The following is a 24508-nucleotide window of genomic DNA, read 5'->3' as shown; positions in this document are numbered from 1 at the left end:
TATTAATGTTGAATTGATTTGTAAGTAAAGTAAAATAAAACTCGTACTGCGAATTTAAAACTTCTTCTTATTTCTTTTAAATTGTTTTCAACTGCATCAATTGTCCAATGTGAGCCATATGGTTTGCATGAAACCAATAATCTCCGAGTCAGGGATGGGAACCCCGTTTGCTGCATGACAGGTGGGGATACTAATCACTATACTCAGGTTGAAGTATGGAACGTGCATTAAGTCAGTTTACCGAACAAAATGTGTGAGAGCAACAGTTGTCTTCCAACATGAAGGCACGTTGTTATCTTTACCAGGATCATGAACATGCAACAGAAAAATCCAGCTTGCAACTAAAATTATGATCAGCCTGCACTACAAATAATCGAATCTACTCTTTCAGAGCACTAATGCGGTGTTTCCCATATTGAGGAGAGTGCAGTTTCTTCACTCTTACCGTTTTTTCTTCCGATTCTGAAATAACTTATCAGGAACTGCTGATAATTATCAAGCTTTTTTTAACGAATATATTTCTCTTACTTAACCCAGTTTCAGCAGACCTCCAAAGCGTTTGAATTTTCAGAAGCCTGCAAAGTTCAAATCTTACTCGATTGCCGCTCAACAAGAGGCAGGTGCAAAACTGTTAGTAGTTCACTGCAGCCCGTCGACCAAAATGAATGACCCACAGTAATCCATTAAAACAGTGTTGCCATACAGGTTTATAAAATTTATAGCGAGCAGTGCAACGTTTTAATTTCAGCTGTTTAGAAAGCACGGAGTTTATCACGCCAAAGCAATAATCTCTCCTTGTTGAAATGAATTCTGTCTCCCTTGTAATTCGCATTCAAACTTCCCAATTACCTTTCACTGCACAACAATCATGACATTTTGAATTACTGTCATTGCTCGATCCTCGGCTCACGCCCCAGGTCCAAAGGTAGGTCGGATTTGTAGAACAATCCTAAGAAACTACAAGAAGACACCACTGCCTGCAGATCACTGACTCGATAAGGACGTATTTTTATGAAAGTTTTAATTCCAGATTGTTGTATTAAGCATTTCGTGCATTAAATTTCATTGGTCGTTCGACGCTTACCTACCGTCTACTCTGCGAACCATTTTACCAATCATGTGGCATCACAAAATGCTGACAGATCCTACTCAGATTGACTTGTAATTTTACTTTTTCTTCAAAACTCCAGCATGTGCAATGATTTGCTTTTGGGAAGATTGGTCACTTTTACTCGCTTTTGTAATGCTAGCCGAAGATATACATTCAGCAGGATTCAAAATAGGAAGTTCAGAATTGCATATAACCACGGGAACTTTCTTTTCATATCCATGAACATTTTTGATTTGCTATATCCGGATTGAGCACCTGATGACAATGGGCCTGTATGAAGATTTTCATCTCTAAATTGTCTGGAGCTCACAAGATTGTGAACGTGAAGTTCTTTATTTTCTAAAATCCACAGAGGATTTAAAGAAGTTAGATGTGGTAATAAAGTTTGGCCATGTTATGCTAATATTGCTTGAGGGATTACTGCATAATTTAATATATTAAAATGCACTTCAGAGGGAAATATGCCACGAGCATTGCAGAAGGGGACTTCTTGATCGTAAACGGTGGCCCAGTGGTTAGCACTGCTGTCTCATAGCGCCAGGGATCTGGGTTCAATTCCCGACTCAGGCGACTGACTGAGTGGAGTTCGCAAGTTCTCCCCGTGTCTGCGTGGGTTTCCTCCGGGTGCTCCGGTTTCCTCCCACAGTCCAAAAATCTGCGTGTCAGGTGTACTGGCCGTGGTAAATTGCCCATAGTGTTAGGTAAGGGGTAAATGTAGGGGTATGGGTGGGTTGCGGGTCGGTGTGGACTTGTTGGGCCGAAGGGCCTGTTTCCACACTGTAAGTAATCCAATCTAATCTAATCCAGCCCACTATCCAGTAGGAAATAGTGGAAAATACTGTACTGAGAACTTCATTAACACATATAAAGCAATCAATGGTAGCTATGAGTGAGCTTTGAGAAGACTTGTAGCTCAGGTTGAGGTTGTAAATGTAGGGTTACCTGCTGAACTGGAAGGGTCATTTTCAGATGTTTCGTCACCCTACTAGGTAACATTTTCAGTGCGCCGCAAGCGAAGCACTGCTTATAATTCCTGATTTCTATTGATATGATTGGGTTTCTTTGTGTTGGTGATGTTATTTCCTTTGGTAATGTCGTTTCCTGTTGTGAGATCACTTCCTAAATATTGTAGATGGGGTCTAACTCGATGTGTTTGTTGATAGAGTTCTGGTTGGAATGCCATGCTTCTCGGAATTCTTTTCCTGTCATTGTTTGTCTTGTCCGGGAATGGATGAGTTGTCCCAGTCAAGGCGGTGTCCTTCCTTATCTGTATGTAAGGATACTAGTGAGAAAGGATCACGTAATTTTGTGGCTAGTTGGCGGTCATGTATCCTGGTGGCTAGTTTTCTGCCTGTTTGTCCAAACTAATATTTGTTACACACCTTGCACGGTATTTTGTAAATTACATTAGTTTTGCTTGATTTCTGTATAAGGTCTTAATAAGCAGAAAACGAGTCACCAGCATATACGAAAAACAACTAGCCAAAAAACGGCACGACCCCCACCTCCCCTCCCCACACACTAGTATTCTTAGATACAGATCATAATTAAAATTTCGACAACTTACTCCTCCCAAAATAAATCGGGGAATTTAGAAATCTATACAGTTATCAACATATTGTTGTGAGCCAGCGATCTCTATTTTAATTATACGGACATCTGTACATAAGGATCTCCCAGAGATCAATATGCTTTGCAAATTCTGTGAAATCCTTTTGATCTGCGACTTCCCAGTGAGCTTGCAAATGAGTGTTCGAGACTGGATCAAGTTTGCTGACAATGCTAGATTAATATAGCAAAACAGACTAATGTGGGATTGCTGGACATCTGAGGCAAAGAGAGAGCGAAATTCCTGGAGAAACTCAGCAGTTGTATGCAGGAGAAACAGGGTTAACCTGTCAACAACAGTGAGCCTTCTTCAGAACTCCTCCCCGTTTGGGCAAATCCCACTTTGAAACAATACTTTGATCTGCAAATGTTCAGTAAGTTATTCTGGCAGGTGTAAATGGTTGCTCTCAAAACCGTACAGGATGAAGGTCTGCGAAAAAAAACGACACTCCTGAAAAGACGGCAGCGAGCAGAGCTCGAGTCTCTTGCTAGACACAATTGTATTGCTTGCCCAACGCCTTAACCACTTGGCAATCAAATCTGAAAATGTTCTACTTTCACGGAACGCATTTCCCACGTCAATTCACCGCAGGATTTGCGACAACTGTAGATCTTAGACCTATTACGTTGTTACTGGAATGACTTAGGTTTTTCCATCACTTGTTGCTCATGCTTTTTGGAATCCATGTGGCTCTGTTTATCAATTCCGTTTTCAAGTTGACAGTACCCTTCGTCGTGCTTGAGGAGAAGTTCATTGGATGTACCCACGATCTTATACTTCAAAAGCATGCAATGGAACTGAGGGAAGAGCAAGCTATCCAAAATCTGGCCCTGTGTAATGAGACAGGAATAATGAACAATCTAACAGTAAGGCTTCCTCTTAGAAGGAGCGATCAGAGTATGAATGAATTTAGAATGCAGATGGAAAGGGTGAATATAAAATCTAAAACCAGAGTCCTGTGTTTAAACAAATGAGACTCCAACAGGGTGTAGGAGGACTTGGTCAATGTAGAGCAAAATAGAGCAAATATTTTATGCATGAACTGTTCACAAATAGTGGAGGTCTACTGAAACCATTTTTTGATCGTTGTCAGCAAAATTATGTACCCGTGAAAGGAAGGACTATACAGAAACGGTTATCAACCATCAATGTGAAAGTTAGTAAGGGAGGCTGGCAAATTAAAGAAGATGGCATGCGAAGTGACAAAGACCAGCGAGAAACTAGAAGATTTGGAAAAAGTTAAAGGGTATCAACAAACTAAATATAAGCTATGAAGAAAAGTCAGATGGACTATGAGAATAACTCGCTCAGAATATAACGACTGATAGCAAATATTTTTGTAAAAAACAATTTAAAACAGAGTGGTGAAAGTAAGACTCTGTCCTGTTTAATGAGAAAAATGTTTTAGTAAAGGGGCATGAGAACATGGTCGAGGTATCGAACAGGGACTTTCTGCCAGTCTTAACATTGGAGGGCACGAGCAACATGCTAGCAATTTGCCAAGAGATAATTATGGGCAAGAAACGGAACTAGAGTTAGACAAGTCTCCTGACCCTGATGAAATGCATCTGTGGACTTGAAAAAACTAAAAAAAATCTTTTGCGGGAATTTTCGAAATTTCCCTGGACTCGAGGGCAGTACAAGCAAATTGGAAAACAGCAAGCGTGACAACACTAGTTCAAAGGCGAGATGGACAAGACATGGTGAATGATACATTGAATAGTGTAAATTCTGCATTGGGAAACGTGTGAATGTATGATCAAGAATGAAACAGCATGATATCGGGATAGAAATAGTCCCATTGGGCTAACACAGCACGGTTTCATGAAAGGCACGTCATCCTGTACATATCTACTGGGATTCTATGAAGGCATTACGAGGAAGTTGGACAACTGACTAGTAGATGTGATGGTACAATAGTTACAACGTGCTGCTGTGCAGAAGGGCCTTGATGTCTCTTGCATTATTAACAGAAGCTTGGTGCAGGTATCAAAGTTAATTAAGAAGACAAATGGAATTCAGTCCATCATTGCTGAAGGGTTGTGTTTAAAAGCAGGGAGGTTAGGCTGCTAGTGAGGCACACTTAGAGTGTTGCCTGCAGTTTTGGTCTCCTACCGTGAGAAAGAACGTCCTGGCACTGGCGCGGGGGGAGGTGCAGAGGACGTTCACTTGTTTGATTCGGGATTTGGCTTAAGAGGAGAGACTGAGTATGCCAGAATTACGTCCATTGCAATTTAAAAGAATGTGGGGAGTTGGATTATATATATATATATATATATATATATATATATAATATCATGAATGTGTGTGTGTGTTTGAGCATGTTTGTGAGGGAGAGAGAGCGTACATGCCAGACGGTGGGTGTATGTTTGAGGAAGAGACAGGGAGACTGTGCGTGTGCGCGCTCTTCAGAGAGAGTGAGTGTGCTTGAGATAGAGAGTTCTTAAGTGTGAAGGCGTGTATGTGTGTGACAGCATATGTGTCTGAGTGCGCGTAAGTGTGTGAGATTCTGTCCTTGACAGAGTGCAAATTTGAGGGAATAAGTTATATCCCTGTAAGAGAGTACGATTGCGACTGCCTTTGTATGAAAGTGGGTCTATGTGAGTGCGTGTGCGTTTGTGTAACTGTGTGTCCATCCCTGTGTATGACTATTCTTTGGTTCTTTTGCGAAATGTCTCTTGGTGCTGAGCAAAATTTATGTCAAGATGTATCGGCATCACCTTCTAGATATAAGTTCGAAGAATACAATTAATTCTATTCCGACAATGAGCAAAACATACCAGGAATGTTCATACGAAATTGAAAATGAGTATAGCTGAAGTGACCACCATTTAATGAGAAAACATTCATTCATCCCAGGAGCCAATGTTAGCCTTCTTTCAAGGAGTAATTTCGAATAGTTGCATCGTTTTGCTTCATTTAACATTGAATGAATTACAAAGAATGCCCTTCAGTCAGTATAATCAACAGGGAAGGGTAGGTGAAGAGGGAGAAGAGTGAAAGAAAATGATTTTGGAGGTAAACGATTTGGCTTGCAAATTCGCCACGCTTCATAGTGCAGTCGAGGTGAGGGAAGACGCAAGATTTCGGATGGTGTATTGCTGACTCAAATTGTCACCGGTCTGTACAACCATCAGTTCCAATACCGTACATCCCAGATGGTCTCCTTCTTCAAAGTCCGCAATTTCCCCCCAGAAGTGATCGACGATGCCCTACACCGCATCTACTCCACTTCCTGCTCCTCCGCCCTTGAGCCCCGTCCCTCCAATTGGCACCAGGACAGATCCCTACTGGTCCTCACCTATCACCCCACCAACCTCCATTTACATCGTATTATCGTAATTTCCGCTATCTCCAAATGGACCCCACCACCAGAGATATATTTACCTCCCCTCCCCTATCAGCGTTACGAAAAGACCACTCTCTACTCCGCACACCGCCCCCCCCAACCCCACCAACCCAACCTCCACTCCCGGCACCTTCCCCTGCAACCGCAAGAAATGCAAAACCTGCGCCCACAACTCCCTCCTTACTTCCCTCCAAGACCCCAAGGGATCCTTCCACATCCGCCACAAATTCACCTGCACCTCTACACACATCATTTACTGCATCTGCTACACCCGATGTGGCCTACACTGTATTAGGGAGACAGGCCACCTACTTGCAGAACGTTTTAGAGATCACCCAGACCAACCAACCAAACCAACCAGTGGCTCAACACTTCAACTCCCCCTCCCACTCCACCAAGAACATGCAGGTCCTTGGACTCCTCCATCGCCAGACCATAGCAACACGACGGCTGGAGGAAGAGCGCCTCATGGAAGAAGGGCTCATGCCCGGAACTTCGATTCTCCTGCTCTTTGGATGCTGCCTGATCTGCAGCGCTTATCCAGCAACACATTTTCAACATTTTCTTTCTATGTATGATAGCCATGAGGGAAATTAAAGCATGAAATTTGTGTTGGCTACTGTTTTGCAACGGAACAGTGTGAGATTGATAGGAAAGATGATCATTGTCAATCTGTTTCATGGCCTAATGCCTGGAGTGAGCAGTCATTTGATCTCGTAAAATTTAAACACATTTGAATTGTCCACTGTTCGTGATATATCTCGGAGAAGCTTAGATGCAGCACGTATTTTTAATCTTATAATTTCTTCCTGTCGCATTATTAAAAGTTGCATCAGAATTTAAGTACAAGAAAAGCCTAAAACGCAATATCATAACGCGTCTCGTCAGGGAATTGAATTCCGGTGTCCCTCGGAATGGAAGGGATGTTATCTACTATTCTGACGAGGAAATGACTAAATCAAGCATTAAAAAGATAATGCAAAAGAAATCAAACCGACAAATATTCTGCTGCTCGCTTGATTTTTAAACGTTATGTTTTCATAGAGTCAGAATAAAAATTTAGAGGACTAATGAAGGAGTTAAAACAAATGCACAGGGCAAGGGACAAATTGGTAAAGGTGGTCTATGTTCACCTTCGCAGCAGATACATTCATGGATGCAATAAGGCCCATACCTTGCATAATGTCCTGTATATGTGAAAAGAAAACTTGAAGTTCCAGATGCCCTAATGAGCCTCTAAAGAAGAAACAGCAGTCATAAAGGGAACACAGCACCAAGTATTGCAAGACTCTGTGTTTAAATACAAAGTGTAGATTGCAATTAGTACGGATGGAATACTGATTGACTTAAAGTAAGTTCTCTAAGAACTTTACTGCTTCAGAAACTTCGTGCTCTTTCATCGTTGGTGAATATGTGTGAATATTCATTACTTTGTCCGAAGATGTGCTGACGCTAGAGAAAAACAACTGTTAATGAGTTAAGTTGTCTTCAAAATTGACGAAGCTCGACGAAATGTGATTGATTATTTTTTATTTACCAGACATGGAACAACTTCAGCTGACCGTGTAATACTTTGCAGAAGGACATTCTAGCGAATGGTTAGGTGAAGCTGAGGTGGGAAGCAGGTGAAGGCAAATGGGACAAGTCTACTTACTTTTGAAGTAAGTGGTGTTGGCTATAACAAATAAAGTTAATTCACTGGCAAGAATTGTCAGTTGCTCCCATTCAGCAAAGTGTCTGAAGTCTCTGACAATAAATATATACAAACCAGCACACGCAAGCAGAGAGACAAAGGAGGAGAACGTCATGTGAATGCTGTGAATTTCGGTACGTTTCAGAATTCCATTCCTTTCATATATCAAAAAGAGGGTAAAGACACTTTCTAATTCTCGTGACTTCAAGACACTCGAAAACATTTTTGACTAGTTGGATGCTCTTGTCTTTAGTCATTGAGTAATCAAAGAAACTGCAGATTTAGCACATGACAAAATGGTATCCAAAACATGCACAGGCATAAATATTATATGAACATAAAAATCTTGTCAAATACTTGAAGCAGATTTCAAATCCTGTCGATTTTAACAGCTTTTCTTTTCTGGCATGCATCAATAGCGTTCAGAGCAACCTAATCCATCACTCCTTGCTCCTTCTCTATGAAAATAGGCACATAGTGATAATTCAGGTTTTTTTTTGATATTTCCAAATTCCAGATGTTCTCCTGTCTCTGTCTGCAATAGGCGAATATTTGCTTTTCTATTAATTTCCTCTCCATATACGTTAGTATTGGTTCCTGGACTATATATCTTCAACTGAGCAATCAGTTCAAAGCTCGCCTAATTTTTTCATCTAATATACTTGCAGCTTATAATTAATGGCATATGTATTAAAACTTTTTTTAAAAGATCTGCATAATTATATATTATTCCTCAGATGCTACTTTGGCAGCTGCAGAATTGGTGCAATTCCCCCTAATTAATGACCGCATGTATTAAGGCACTCTGGGGACTCGCAAATTCGTGACAATGGAAACAATTCCTCATATCCTGAAACGTTAAAGGGAAGAAATCATGAAATGTGCCAAAACATTTCATGGTCTATATGTCGCAATGATTCAACCGAGCTCATTTATCTCATTTTCATTCTTTGTCTTCGTCACTTTGTCCACCCTGAATCGCTGTCTGGAATTTTTTTTAAAAATTCTCTCGGGTAGATCTTTGCAATCACAGTTTTTTTCCCACGATTTGACTGTGTAACTGCATGAAATGCGGAGAAGCAAATACCGCTAATAATTTGCTGTTATTGCATTAAACATCCCTGCCAGATAATTCAAGACCGGAATTACTCGAGAGTAGTTATTTTAAGATGAATATTCATGTTCAAATATCTTGTGAAATTTGATTTTAGAACAGTTACCAGGAAACATGAACAATAAGTAAATGCAATCTATACGACATTAATTCATCATTCTCTCAGGCAGCTAGAGATAGTCATAGGCCATCAAAGAGGCAAAGCATGCATATGCACAGAGAATATGCAGCCTTTATCAGGACGGCGGTGATATGCAGAGCATGTAGAAGAGTATTAAGACCATCACCAACCACAGCATAACATTGCCTGCTTGTCCTGGTGATGCCTGTCTCACAGATGAATTGAACTATCTCTATGCATGGTTTGAGGCATGAAATTATGTGCAAGTGAGGAAGACCGTCTCCTCTCACAATGACCAGGTGTTGAGTCTTATTACGCCTGACGTGAGGAAAACTCTATGCAGAGTCAACCCACATAAGACTTCTGGCCAACATAACATCCCACGCAGAATGCTCAGAGGACGCTCTGACGTTCCGATGAATGTTCTCTTAGACGTGTTAACATTCACCTGAGTTGTCCCATTGTTCCAAAGTGCTTCAAGGCCACGACCAACGTCCATGTGCGACGAAATCTTCAGTGTCTTGCCTCAATGACTACTGCCCCGTTGCATTAACACTAAACATCATGAATTGTTTTGAAAGGCTGCCCACCGCACCAACTGACCTTCACTGGATACTCTGCAGTTTGCACAATGTTCCAACTGCTCAACAGAAAATGCCATCTCCACCACCCTGCACCAGGCCCTCACCCACCTGGTGGAGAAGGATACCGACATCAGTATACTCTTCATTGACTTCAGTTCTGCATTCAACAGTATCATTCATCAGCACCTGTTTGGAAAGCTGAGTGTGCTGGGCTTGAATGCATTCCTCTGTAACTGGACACTGGACCTAATGACTGGGAGACTTCAGACAACACGGATTAGGAAGACCATCTTCAAAATCGTCACACTGAGCACGGGGAAACCCGGGACTGTGTGCTCTGTTGACTGCTGTTCACCCTGCTTTCACGCGATTGGGCATTGATATCCAACTGACATTATATTATTAAGTTCACTGTTGACATGGCGGTTGTGGGTCTCAATCACAGCAATGAAGAGCAAGCATACAGACAGAACATGCTCTGGCCAACAGACTACTGCAGAGCCAACAACCTGTCTATGAACTTGGAACAAAGGAAAGAGATGGTTGTTGACTTCAGGAGAGCACAAAACAATCAGACTCTGCTGGGTGTCAATGGCTCCCCCGTGGAGATTGTGAAGAACACCAAATTTCTTTGTATCCATCTGGCAGATAATCTCACCTAATCATTCAATTCTACCTTCAAAGCCAAGAAAGCCCAACAGGGTCTCTGCTGTCTGCGTAGGTTAAGGGAAGCCCATCTGATGCCCGCTAAACTCAACACATTCTACGGAGGGTTAATTGAGAATACGCTGAGCAGCTGCATCATTGCCTGGTTCGGAATTTCATAGTGTTCAATCATAAGACATGACAACCGGTAGTGAGGACAGCTGAGACGATCATTGGAATCTTCATTTCACCATTGCAGACATCTTCCCCACAAGCTGCGTCTGCAAGGCTAGCAGCATTGTGGACGAGCCCACAGATCTTTGATTCAAATTCTTCACAGTCCTGCCATCTGTCCAAAGTTAGCATAGCATTCAGTCGCTCACAGCCGGACTCTACAAAGGTTTCTTCACATAAACTATCAGATTTCTTGACACTGAATAATCACACTCTCTTCCATTTGCAGTTGTTGGACGACGTTTTAAATGGCTTCTAAAACAATATTTTAGTAATGATCAATCATTGTTACGTTGCAATTTGTCCACCATTGTCTCTATTGTCTTGTCTTGTCAGGAATTATTGTGCTGACTTGTATGTTTTGCACATTTTATGCACTTTAAGCTGCCCTGTGTATGACTGTGTGTCAAAAAGCAATTTGTTCCTCAGCAATATTGCCACCTTTCTATTGCAACAGATGTATATGGTAGAACTGACAAATAAAGCTCCTCAACTCTCTTTCTCTCTACTTTACTCTACTCTTTCGTATCACTCGCAAAGGCCACAAATGATTATTGGAACCCACTAGAGATTTGCCTGGATTTCCTCAAAACTGATTTACTGCATCTGTTGCTCTTAATGTGGTCATCTCCATTTCAGACGCAGCGCAAAGTTGGGGACTCGTTCTTGGAACATCTATGGTCCTCTGTGCTTTTTCCAGATCCACACTTAATGGCAAGGTTTTGGGAAGTGTTGCTGAACAAAGAGACCTTGGAGTGCAGAGTAATAATTCCTTGAAAGTTGAGTTGCATGTTTGATAGGTTTGTGAAGAAGGTGCTTCGTATTCTTACCTTCATTGTTCATAGCATTGAGTATTTGAATTGAGAGATAATGATGCTATTATACATGACACTGGTTGGGTCTTTGTTGCCATATTGTGTGCTGTTCTTATCTCCTTCCTATCAGAACAATGTTGTGAAACTTGAACTGCTTCACAAACGATTGCCAGGAATGTTCCCAGGTATGGAGGATTTGAGCTATAGGGAGAGGCTGAAGAAAGGCTGGGGCTGTTTTCCCTGGCGTACCGAAGACTGAGGCGTGTCTTTATTCAGGTTTATAAAATCATGATGGACATGAGTAGGGTAAACAGAATAGGTCTTGTCCCACGGGTGGTGGAATCCAAAACTAAAGGGCATATGTTTAGAGCTAGAGTTGAAAGCTGTACAAGGATCCTAAGGGACATTTTCATGCAGAGGGTGGTATGTGCATGGAAGCGGCTGCCAGAGGAAGTGGTGTTGGCTGGTACAATAAAATCATTTAAAAGCAACCTGGATGATGCTATGAATAAGAAGTGTTTAGCGGGTTATAGAGCGAGTGCTGACAAATGGGAATAAATTAGGTTAGGATATCTGGTCTGCATGAACAAATTGGACCGAGGGGTCTGTTTCCTTGCTCTACATCTGTATGACTCTGTGACTCTATTAATGTGGAATAATCACAAATTGTGGGTCGGAAATATTATCTCAGCTTGTCTTTCAACAGATCGTAGAAAATGAAGCATTCGTCGTTTGCAGTTACATGTTTTGCATTGCTTCTTATTTTGGTTCATTCCCACCCGAATATTCAAATTTCACGATAGTTCTTTACTTGCGTTCAAACTCACTCATGTTGGAATTTGGTGGCTTTTTTTTATGTCACGACATATAATTTATTTTTTTCGATGACTTGGTCAGTTTTGAAATTACTTCTGATTCTTTGCAATCAAACATTAAAGTAACCACAATGCTTAGGCTCCAACATATCCAAATGTCAAAGCATGAAGCAGGGAAAATATAACTGAGAGCAGGATTCGAACCTACGCAGAGTATCCCGGTTGGATTTTGAAACCAACGCCTTAACTTCTCGACCATCACAGAAAGTCGCAGTGCTAGCAATTTTCGTACTAAAACAATCGAAGCCATGAAACATATAAGTTGATGTGAGAACAATTCGTCAAGACTCAATGATTTCACCAAATTCTTTGCAGAGACCCAACGAACGTCACCTTTTCAGGTTGACTGGCTTTCATCACAACCTGGATTCTGACACAGCTGAACTTGCGGGAATGACTCTTCATTGAATTATAGAGTCACCAAATGTACACCACACGAAAACAAGTCATTTGCCTCATTGTGTCCGCACTTCCGATTGATATTGACTAAATTGTCCAGCACCTGGCCCGAAGTGGCTATGCCGCTGAGTTTTAATAGACAATAGACAATAGGTGTAGGAGTAGGCCATTCTGCCCTTCTAGCACGCACCACCATTCATTATGATCATTGCTGATCATCCTCAATCCGTATCCTGTTCCTGCCTCATCCCCATAGCCCTTGATTCCACGATCCTTGATATCTCTATCCAACTCTTTCTTGAAAGTATACAGAGACTTGGCCTCCACAGCCTTCTGGAGCAGAGCATTCCATACACCCACCACTCTCTGGGTGAAGAAGTTTCTCCTCAACTCTGTTCTAAGTGGCCTACCCCTTATTTTTAAAGTGTGTCCTCTGGTTCGCGATTCACCCATCAGTTGAAACGTGCTTCTTGCCTCCAGAGTGTCTAATCCTTTAATAATCATATTCGTCTTAATATTCAGCAAAATATAATATCAGAAATTCCATGCTAAGTAACTAATCACTGGAGCACATTAGAGAAAAGATATAGAAATTAGAAAGAATGCAAAACCGATTTACCGAAATGTTTCCAGGAATGAAATTCTGACATCAGCTAACAAAGTTTTGTGTAGAAGATTGACTGAAGATTTGGAACTGGAAACCATTTTGACGGAATCGCTTGCATTCCTTTTGTGCTTGTTCTAGCGTCATCAAGTCAGTCAGCAATACGGCAATACAGCACGGAAAACGACCCTTTGGTTCAATTTGACCATGCTGGACTGATATCGTATATTAACCTGGCCCCATTTGCCAACATTTAGCCCATGTCCCTCTACATCCTTGTGACTGATCTTCCCATTCAGATGTCATTAAATCTTGCAGTTGTACCAGGCTCCGCCACTTTCTCGACCACAGCAGACAGGCATGAAAAAGTTGTCCCTGAGGTCCGTTTTAAATCTTTACTCTGTCAAATAGAATAAGCCTTTTCCTTTGGTTCGTGGAGTCCAGAACTAAAGGGCCTATGTTTAGGGTTAGAGTTGAAAGTTGTCCAAGGAACCTGAGAGTGGTGTATGCATGGAAAGAGCTGACGAGGAAGTGATGGAGGCTGGTAACATAAAAGCATTTAAAAGCCACCTGTATGATTCTATGAATAAGAAGTGTTTAGCGAGATATAGGCATTGTGTTGGTAAATGGAAACAGTTTAGGTTAGGATATCTGGTCTGCATGCACGAACTGGACTGAGGGGCATGTTCCCTTGCACAACATCAGTATGACTTTGTGACTGTATAAATGTAGAATTATCGAAAATTGTGGGTCTGACACCTGCATTCTGACAGAGCAAAACCTGCTGGAATAACTCTTCATTGAGTTATAGATTCACGGAATTGACACCACACGAAAAGAAGTCCTTTGCCTCATTGCGTCTGTACCTCTAATCGACTTTGACTCAATTGTCAAACACATGGTCCCGAAGCGTATATGCTGCTGAGTTTTAATATTCAGCGCAATATGATATCAGAAGCATCCACTCTAAGTACCAAAACACTGGACCACATTAGAGAAGAGATAAAGGAATTAGAAATAATACAGAACCAATTTACAGGAATGGTTGCAAAAATGAAACTCTTAAATTCTGATATCAGGTAAAGAACTTGTGAGTATAAGAGAGGAAGATCGACCGAAGATTTGGAACTGGAAACCAATTTGATAGGAGTCATTCGCGTTCTTTTTGCTGTTGTTCCGCAGTCATCATGTCATACGACAATACAGCATGGAAAACCAACCTTCGGTCCAACTTGACCATTCTGAACAGATATCCTAAATTAATCTGGTCCAATTTTGTCAACACTTGGCCGACATCCCTCTAAACCCTTTTTACTCCTATAACCATCCAGATATCATTAAAAGTTGCAGTTGTGCGAGTCTCCATCGTTTTCTCTGGCAGCTCATCCTAGACACATGTGAAAAAGTTGCCCCTTAGTTCCCTTTTAAATCTTTAATTTAAACCTATGGTCTCTAGTTTTGGGTTCCCTCACATTGTCCGCTCAGTCTATCCATTTCCCTCATGATTTAATAAATACTAACTAATTGACTTTATCATACTTGTCAGGTGGGAAATGTGCGTAGATTATTTCTTCACAGGTAACATCCTGAAAAGTAAGTGATGTAGAAAGTCTGATGTACACACTTGTAGAAATGCACACTGGCGTCGTTTTTAATAAGTTATTGAAGTCTAGCAGCAGTTACAGAAATCTGTTGTGAAAGCTGGAGAATGCCAACATTTCCAGCTGAAGGATTTCAGGGCACGAGATAGAAGTCTAATTTCCAATGTATGGTAGGGCGGTTAGACCGCACTTGGAGTACAGTACGGGGATTTATAATCCTCAACTTAGGTAAGATGCTATTGCCGTACAGGGAATACCACGAATGTTCATTAGCCTTGACAGCATAGATGGGCATTTGTCCTGTGAATTGCAATTGGGCGAATCTGGCCTTAATTTTTCTTACAGTTTCAGAACATGACAGGTCATCTCATCGAAAGTTGCAAAATATTTGAAGAGATAAACAGGATTGCGCATTTAAATTGTGTTCCGTCGTGAAGGAATATAGAAGCAGGCAGACATAATTTTAAAATAAGGTATTGTGATTTATGAACACAATGAGGATTATTTGATTTTAGTCTGAGCTTTAAGAAGTCTTGCAATTCTCCATTACAGTGAGCTTTGAATATTCGGTCTTTGAGTGTCTTTAAAGTTGTGTTTGTTCGTTTTCTAATTAACAACGGTCTGAAAATGTATGTGGTTATGCCTGTAGAAGGATTAGGCGTGTTCGAGCACCCGTGGTCAACTTAAATAGTGGAGCAGGATTTCCAGAATAATTTGCCCACTCGTGCTCTTCTGTCTTTTCCCTACTTACCTGCGGACATTCCGAAGATATTTCATTCAGAGTGAACCTGCTCCGTTGACAGCATTCTCTCTCGATCAGAGTGGTGCAGAAAAGCAGAGCAGGTCAGGCAGCATGCGAGGAGCAGGACATTCAACGTTTCAGGCAACAGCCTTTCATCAGGACTCCAGCATCTGCAGTTCTCAGTTTTGCCTAACATTCTCTCTCATACAGGGCTCTTCCGTTGGTCCCAAAGACACAGAGTCATCAAACGTTCCTCATGTGTGAAGCTTTTCATTCCTGGGAGCACTCTAGTGAGCTTTATCTGAAACGTGCCTGGTAGCGATTGCTAAATGAGAATTATTACCTCATGAATATCTACTGATTTTTCGCCGTAACTTTGCACACTGTTTCTGTCCATATCATTACCCAATTCCCTCTTGAATGCCTCAGTCGTTTTTGTTTCCAGGACATTTCCACCTCGTGTATTCCATTCCCTAACGTCTCACTGTTGATTTTCAAAAAAAAAAAAATCATGGGATGATTATGTGACTGTCTAGGTCAGCGTTTATAATACATCCCTAGTTGCTCAGAGGACATTGAGTTTGAATGAGATGCGTGTGGATCTGGCGTTATATTGTAGCTGATCCGCCACCCTAAATGACTCTGGTGAATCAAATGATGAAATAATAACAGGTACCTCCACTCACCAGCGTGACAGCAGAATGGACATTGCCAGCATTGAAAATAAGCGTTACTTTAAAATATTGCAGGAAATAAGAAGGGAATTTGTGCAGTGAAGCAGATGTTGAAAGAATGTGTTTTTTTTAAATCCTAAGTACAGCTTGCAAAACGGTTATATTCTGAAGATACTGGGAGTGTGCATCAAGAAAAATAAGTCTTTCTGCATGGTAGCTCAGTTCATTCTTTCCTACTTGAGTCACCGTCACCAGAACAAAATGTCAAGCACGCCTTTTGTCATAATTCAGACGTAGTGAGTGCGAAATAGTTCATTGAAGCATTTCATTCTATTCTTTATCCTGCGCCTGAACTTCTCGTACATGATGGTGTAAGAATCTCCCACAACCTGAAGATGTGCAGTTTAGCGGAACTGGCCATGTGACATTCCCCACAGTTTTCAAGGATGTGTTGTTTAAATGTAATTGTCATGTGTAAATACAGGATAATGGGGTAGGGGAATGTGTCTGATTGGATTACTCTTAGCAGCGATTGTCTGGACTTATGGGATCGAAGGACCTGTTCCGCGCTGCAATTATTCTATTTTAAAAATTGATAATTGAAGCTATGATTTTCGTGCACATATTCACCAGGACACCCCTTTAGGCAACTATATATGGTAATCATGGGCCATCAAAGAGTCAAAGCTTGCATACGCATAGAGAATATACAACCTTTTTTCAGGACAGCGGCAATATGCAGAGCATGTAGAAGAGTATTAAGACCATCAACAGCCACAGCATAGCATGGCCTGCTTGTGCTGGTGATATCCACCCTCCCGGATGATTTGAATAACTTATTTGCGTGGTTTGAGGCATGAAAGAGCATCAAATTTCGTTGCATCCATCTGGCAGATAATCTCACCTGATCACTCAGCACGACCTTCACAGCCAAGAAAGCCCAGTAGCGTATCTGCTGTCTGCGAAGGTTGAGGAAAGCCCATCTGACACCCCCTATCCTCACCACATTCTAAACAGGGTTAATTGAGAATACGCTGAGCAGCTGCATCACGGCCTGGTTTGGAATTGCACTGTCTTGAACCATAAGACCTGACAACGGGTAGTGAGGACACCTGAGACGATCGCTGAAAGAGGGAGGTATTCATACTAGGATGAGAGAAGGTGAGTCATGGCTCCAGAAGCTAATGTAGCAATACATTTGCTAAATTTACTCGCTTCCACAGCCGTATTTCCTTCCTCAGTCACAATTTATTGCTACCTTTGCTTCTGGAGCCATGACTCACCTTCTCTCAGCCTAGTATAAATACTTCCCTACTTCTCCCCTTTTTTTTAGCTTTGACAAAGGGTCAGTTAGACTCGAAACGTCAGCTCTTTTCTCTCCTTACAGATGCTGCCAGACCTGCTGAGATTTTCCAACATCCGCAGTAATTTGCCTTTATTGAAATCTTCATCTCTCCTCTACAGGTATCTTCACCACATGCTGCATCTGCAAGGCCAACAGCATTGTGGACAACCCCACAGATCTTTGATTCAAATTCTTCACACTCCTGCCATCTGGCAAAAGTAAACAAAGCATTCAATCACTTACAGTCAGACTCTGCAAAAGTTTCTTCACCTCAGCCATCAGATTTCTTGACACAGTATGATCACACTCTCTTCCATTTGAAATTTTGGGATGATGTTTTGAATGACTGCTAAAATACAATTTTATTAACGATCATTCAATTTTACATTGTAATTTTTTTTCACCATTGTATCTATTGTCTTGACTTGTCAGGAATAACTGCGCTGTCTTGCATGCACTTTTTATGTACTTTAAGCTGCCCTGGGTATGACTGTGCTGTCGTGTAGACTGTGTGTTAAAATAGCAATTTGGTCATGGAGCAACATTGCCTTCTTTTTATTGTGTCAGAAGAATATGGTAGAAATGACAAATAAGCTCCTCTCCTCGCTCTCTCGTTTACTCTACTGTCTCTTATCACCCTCCAAGGCCCCAAAGACTTAATCCAATCTACTAGAGATTTGCTTGGATTTCCTCAAAACTGCGTCTGTTGCTCCTGGTGTGGTCTCCTCCATATCAGAGTGATCTAGTGCAAAACTGGGGACTCGTTCAGGGAACACCTATTGTCCACTGTGATCTTTTACAGATTTACACTTAATGGCAAGGTTTTTGGAAGTGTTGCTGAACAAAGAGAGCGTGGAGTGCAGCTTCATAATTTCTTCAAAGCAGAGTCGCATGTAGATAGAACAGTGAAGCAGGTGCTTAATATTCATCCCTTCACTGGTCAGAACATTAGTATTGTAGTTGGGAGATCATGATGCCACTATACAGGGCACTGGTTAGGTCATTTTCGGAATATTGCATTCAATTTTGGTCTCCTTCCTATCAGAAGCATGTCACGAAACTTGAACAGGTTCACAAAAGATTGACCGGGACGTTCCCTGGGTTGGAGGATTTGAGCGGTAGGGAGTGGTAGAATAGGCTAGGATTGGCTGAAGGGTGACTTTATAGAGTTTTATGAAATCATGGCGACCATGAATACAGTAGATAGAATAGATTTTTTTTCCCTCGGGCGGTGGAATCCTGAACTAAACATATGGTTAGGATTAGAGTTGAAAGTTGTTCAAGGAATCTAAGGGACACCTTTTTCACTCAGAGAGTGGTATGTGCATGGAAGGAGCTGCCAGAGGAAGTGGTGGAGTCTGGTACAATTCAATCATTTAAAAGCAACCTGGATGATTTTAAGAATAAGAAGTGTTTAGCGGGATAAAGGCCGAGTGTTGGCAAATGGGAATAGTTGAGATTAGGATATCTGGTCTGCATGGACGAATTGGACCAAGGGGTCTGTCTCCTTGCTCCACATCTGTATGACTCTGTGACAATGATAATGTGGAATAATCCCAAATTGTGGGTCTGAAATATTATCTCAGCTTGTCATTCAACAGATCGTAGAAAATGAAGCATTCATCCTTTGCAGTTACATGTTTTGCATTGCTTTTTATTTTGCTTCATTCCCATCCAAACATTCAAATTTCGCGATTATTCTTTGCTTGGATTGAAACTTAATCAGGTTGGAATTTGATGTTATTTTTTTCTGTCTCGACATGTAATTTATTCTTTTCGATGCTTTGTTCAAGTTACAAATTACTTCTGATTCTTTACAAACGAAAGTTGACTTTGAACTAAACGTGAAGCTCAGGCTCCAATAACCGGACCAAAGTATTGAAACTTACTCATGTTGGAATTTGTTGCTTTTTTTTCTGCCTCGACATATAATTTGTTCTGTTCGATGATTTGTTCAATGTTCAAATTACTTCTGTTTCTTAACCATATGAATGAAGCGGCGACTTCCAAAGAAATAAACGCTGTGAGCAGGACTCGAACCTGCGAAGGGAACCCCCATTGGATTTCAAATCCAACGCCTTAACCTCTCGGCCATCACAGCTCGGTCAGCATGCATAATTTTCATAGTAAAACAACCGAATCCATGAAACATGTAAGCTGTTGGAAGAACAAATTGTCAGAACGCAATGAATTTTACCAAATCCTTAGCAGAGACCCAGGCGAAAGTCACCTTTTCAGGTTGACAGGCGCTCATCGCAGCCTGGATTCTGACACAGCTGAACTTGTGGAAATGACTTTATAGGACTTAGATACCGAATTTACACCACACGAAAACAAGCCATTTGTCTAGCCGTATCCGCATTTCCGATCTATATACACTAAATTGTCCAGCACCTGGTCCCGAAGTGGATATGCCGCTGAGTTTTAATATTCAGAGCAATGTGATATCAGAAATGGCCATGAAAATGACCTAAACACTGGCGCACATTAGAGAAAAGTTATAGAAGTTAGAAAGAATGCAGAACCGATTTACAGGATTGGTTCCAGGAATGAAACTCTTATGTCCGGACATCATCTAAAGAGCTTGTGAGTATAAGAGAATAAGATTGACCGAAGAGTTGGAGCTGGAAATCGGTTTGGCGGAATTCAATTGCATTCTATTTGTGGTTGTTCTCGAGTCATCAAGTCATAGAGCAATACAGCACGGAAAACGAACCTTTGGTCCAACCTGACCATGTTGGGCAGATATCCTAAATTAATCTGGTCTCATTTGCCAACATTTGCCCTACAATCCTCTAAATCCATGTTATTCATATACCCATTCAGATGCCATTAAGTGTTGCAGTTGTAAGAGTCTCCACCACTTTCTCTGGCAGCTCATTCGAGTCAGGCATGAAAAAGATGCACCTTAGGTTCCTTTTAAATCTTTACCCTCTCATTTCAAACCTATGCTACTAGCTTTGTGTTCCCTCACCAGCGGGATAAATATCTTCTAGGCTCTATCTGTGTCCCTCATGATTTAATAAATAGCAACTATTTGACTTCATCATACTTGCGAGGTGGGAAAGATGTGTAGATTATTTTGTCGAAGGTAACAGCTTGAAAACTGATTGATGTAGAATGTCTGATGCACAGACTTGTAGAAATGCAGCTTGGCGTGGTTTTTAATAAGTCATTGATGTCTCGCAGCAGTTATAGAAATCTGTTGTGAATGCTGCAGAATGCCAACCTTTCCAGCTGAAGGATTTTAGGGCACGAGAAAGAAGTCTTAGTTCCAATGTATGGTTGCCCGATTAGACCGGACTTGGGATACAGTCCTCAATTTAGGAAAGATACTATTGCGGTGTAAGGAATAACAAGAATGTTCATTAGGCTTGACACAATAGATGGGCGTTTGTCCTGTGAATTGAAATTGAGGAAATCCGACCTTAATTTTCTACAACTTCAAACATGACAGGAAATCTCATGGAAAGTTGCAAAATATTTGAAGAGATAAACAGGATAGCGGATTTAAATTGTGTTACCTCCTTACTGAATGTAGAAGCAGTCAAGTACAATTTTAAAATAAGGTATTGCGATTTATGACCACGATGAGGACTACTTAATTTTAGTCTAAGCCTTGAGAAGTTTTACAATTCTCCACTATAGTGGATATTCGGTCTTTGAGTACCTTTAAGTTGTGTAATGCCATGCTTGGTACAGTAGTTAACTCAGTCACATTAGGCGTATTTAAACAGTCCGTGGATCGGAATATGGATGATGATGCGATAATGTCGGCTTAGATTAGTTCACATTGAGGGCCGAAGGGCCTGTTCTGCATTGTATTGTTCTATGTTCGATGTACAATACTAAGTCTAGATTCCTCGTTCGATACTCTGCAACCAGTGTGAAAACATTCAGCTACTCTCTCTCTATTCCTGTGAGAATTTTATGCATTTCAATCAGATTCTGCTCCATTTTTCTAAGCTCAAGTGGATACATACCTAGCTGAGCCAATCTATTCTTAAGTGACTTTACTGCCATTTCAAGTGCTCCTGTACTCCCTATCTGGTAAATGCGTCCTCTGTAAGGCGGTGAGATCAAAACTGTACGCAAAATTCCAGGTCTAATTTTTATATCTATATTTTCATTGACTGGTTTGTAAAGACACCCAGGTCCTAAATGAAAGGCTATGTTTCCCAATATATAATATTTAAATAAGAAGCCACCTTTCTGTTTTCACATCAGTTTGCATAAATGCATACTTATTCACACTGCACTACATCACCTTGCTTGCATGTGCAATGTTTCTAGAAAGCCCTGATGCTTCCATTTATCTTCCTCACTCAAACCACACTTAATTTTATTTTGCAGCGATATACTGTTAATCAATGCATCAGCCAGAGAAAAAATAGACAGTTTGATTCCATTTTGTTTTTGTTTGCCAACTAATTCAAATCCATAAGAGAATATTCCCCCAAATTTCAAATCTTTCAATTTTTTGCAATTAACTTCTCCATGTGAGGCCTTATCAAAAGCATTGTTAAAATGCATGTCATAATCAGAGAATCATCTGTGATGACATTTCTTGCTCTGAAGACAAGGAAGGAACAGAATAAATTGAAAGTGAAGGAACTTGATAGAATGTCCATATAAAATCGTGGGTGGAGGAACGAGCATCACACTGAATTTGGCGTATGAGTGAAAATGCGTCAGTGTATACTTGGAAGAAGGAATGAAGACACCAACTTAAATTAAGAGAAAGAAGTGCCCACGTGTTCAAATTAGCTCATAGATCACTGAGTCAGAATTATTAGGCATTGATAGATATTCGTAATAGCAGGTTTGATAAACCACTTATTTTTAATGTTGGTCAGCATGGGAAAATCAATAAGCAGCAATTCAACGTCTATAAAATTTGGAGGTCTGAATGATTTTGCTGTGTGCAATTATGTGGTAATATGGTCAGTCATATCTAAATAAGATGCTACAATCATCTTAACAATCCTGAAGAATGATACAAAATGTTGTCATTGGCTTTCTCAGTTTGAGCTGTGTTCACAATTTGTTCACCTTTCCAGATCAGCTGGCCTCTCAACTGGACTATTCAGTGTCAGTGAACACTTTTTAGTCTCTACCTTTCACCAGATGTTGTCTTTGAAATTCCTATGTTGTCCTATTTCATCAGTTCGATGTTCTCCTCATCCACAGAATCCCGATGTCGTAGAGTGTACAGCATGGAAACAGACCATTCGGCCCAAAACGTCCACGCTTACCAGACATCCCAATCCAATCTAGTCCCATCTGCCAGGGCCTGGCCCATACCTCTCCAAACCCTTCCTTTTCATATACCTATCCAGGTGCCTTTTAAATGTTGCAATTGCACTCCCCTTCACCAGTTCCTCTGGCAGCTCATTCCATATATGTACCAGTCTCTGCGTGAAAACTTTGAGCCTTAGATATCTTTGATGTCTTTCCCCTCTCACCATAAACCTATGCCCTCTAGATCTGGACTCAACGACCCCAGGGAAAAGACTTTGTTTATTTATCCTATTCATGACCCTCATAATTTTGGAAATCTCTATAATCCCATCCATCAGCCTCTGACGCTCCAGGGAAAACAGCGCTAGCCTATTCAACCTATCGCTATAGCTCGAATCCTCCAACCCTGGCAACATCCTTGTAAATCCTTTCTGAACCCTTTCAAGTTTCACTACATCTTTCCGATAGGAAGGAGACCAGAATTGCGTGCAATATTCCAACAGTGACCTAACTAATGTCCCGTACAGCCGTAACCTGACCTCCCAACTTCCGTACTCAATACTCTGACCAATAAAAGAAAGCATACCAAACACCTTCTTCTCTACCCTATCTACCTGCCACTTCTCTTTTAAGGAGCTATGAACCGGCATTTCTAGGTTTCTTTGTTCAGCAACACTCCATAGGACCTTTGCATTCAGTGTATAAGTTCGGCTAATATTTGTTTTCCCAAAATGCAGCTGCTAACATTTATCTAAATTAAATTCCATCTGCCACTTCTCAGCCCATTGGTCCATCTGATCAAGATCCCGTTGTCATCTGAATTAACCTTCTTTGCTGTCCACTATACCTCCAATTTTGGTGTCATCTGCAAACTTAACAACCATACCACTTCTGCTCACATCCAAATCATTTATATAACTAATGAAAAATAGTGAATCCATGACCGATCCTTGTTGCACTCCATTGGTCACAGGCCTCCATTCTGAAAAACAACCCTCCACCACCACGCTCTATCTTCTACCTTTGAGCCAGTTCTGTATCCAAATGGCTAGTACTCCCTGCACGAAGAAAGCTGGGTGACTCTTCGAAGGGGAAAAAAATAACAATCAGTGGTGGGATCTTCTGTGGCCGTTCCCCATGAAACACATGCATACCGTTTTGGATATTGTTGAGGGGGACAAATTACCAGTGGCATGAAGTGGGCACAGAGCCTGTCCCTGTTGTACAGAAGAGAAGGAGGGAAAGGAGGAGAGTGTTAGTTATTAGAGACTCAACATTTGGAGGTTCAGATAGAAGGTTTGTTGGGAGCGAACGAGACTCATGTTGGGTGTGTTGACTCCCAGGTGCCAGGGTCCGTGATGTCTCAGATCGTATCTTTGGGGTCCTGAAGTGAGAGGGTGACCAGCCTCAATTCATTTTCCATGTAAGTACCAACGACACAGGTAGAAAGAGGGATAGAGATGTAAGGCAGAATTTCAAGGAGCTGGGGTGCAAGCTGAGAGCTAGAATAAACAGACTTGTTATCTCTGGTTTGTTACCCGTACGACGTGATAGCGAGGAAAGGAACAGGGAGAGACATCAGCTGAACACGTGGCTGCAAGTATGGTACAGGAGGGAGGGTTTCAGATACTTGGTTCATTGGGGCTCATTCTGAGGAAGGTGGGACTTTTACAAACAGGACGGTCTTTACTTGAACCAACGGTTTACTAATATCCTGGGTGGGAAATTTGCTGGTGCTATTCGGTAGGATTT

The 24508-nt window shown here is 41.2% G+C and overlaps 1 non-coding gene across 1 annotated transcript; it reads right to left on the bottom strand.

Annotated features, from left to right (window-relative positions):
- Positions 1-19534: 19534 nt before the first annotated feature.
- trnas-uga (transfer RNA serine (anticodon UGA)) lies at positions 19535-19616 on the bottom strand. The gene has a single exon. It is a non-coding gene; the product is annotated as a tRNA-Ser (tRNA).
- Positions 19617-24508: the final 4892 nt, after the last annotated feature.

Source organism: Hemiscyllium ocellatum, chromosome 35 (genome assembly GCF_020745735.1).
Source record: "Hemiscyllium ocellatum isolate sHemOce1 chromosome 35, sHemOce1.pat.X.cur, whole genome shotgun sequence".
Taxonomy (NCBI): Eukaryota; Metazoa; Chordata; class Chondrichthyes; order Orectolobiformes; family Hemiscylliidae; genus Hemiscyllium; species Hemiscyllium ocellatum.
The sequence above is the reverse complement of the archived record's forward strand: the minus strand, read 5'-3'. Positions and strand labels throughout refer to the sequence as shown.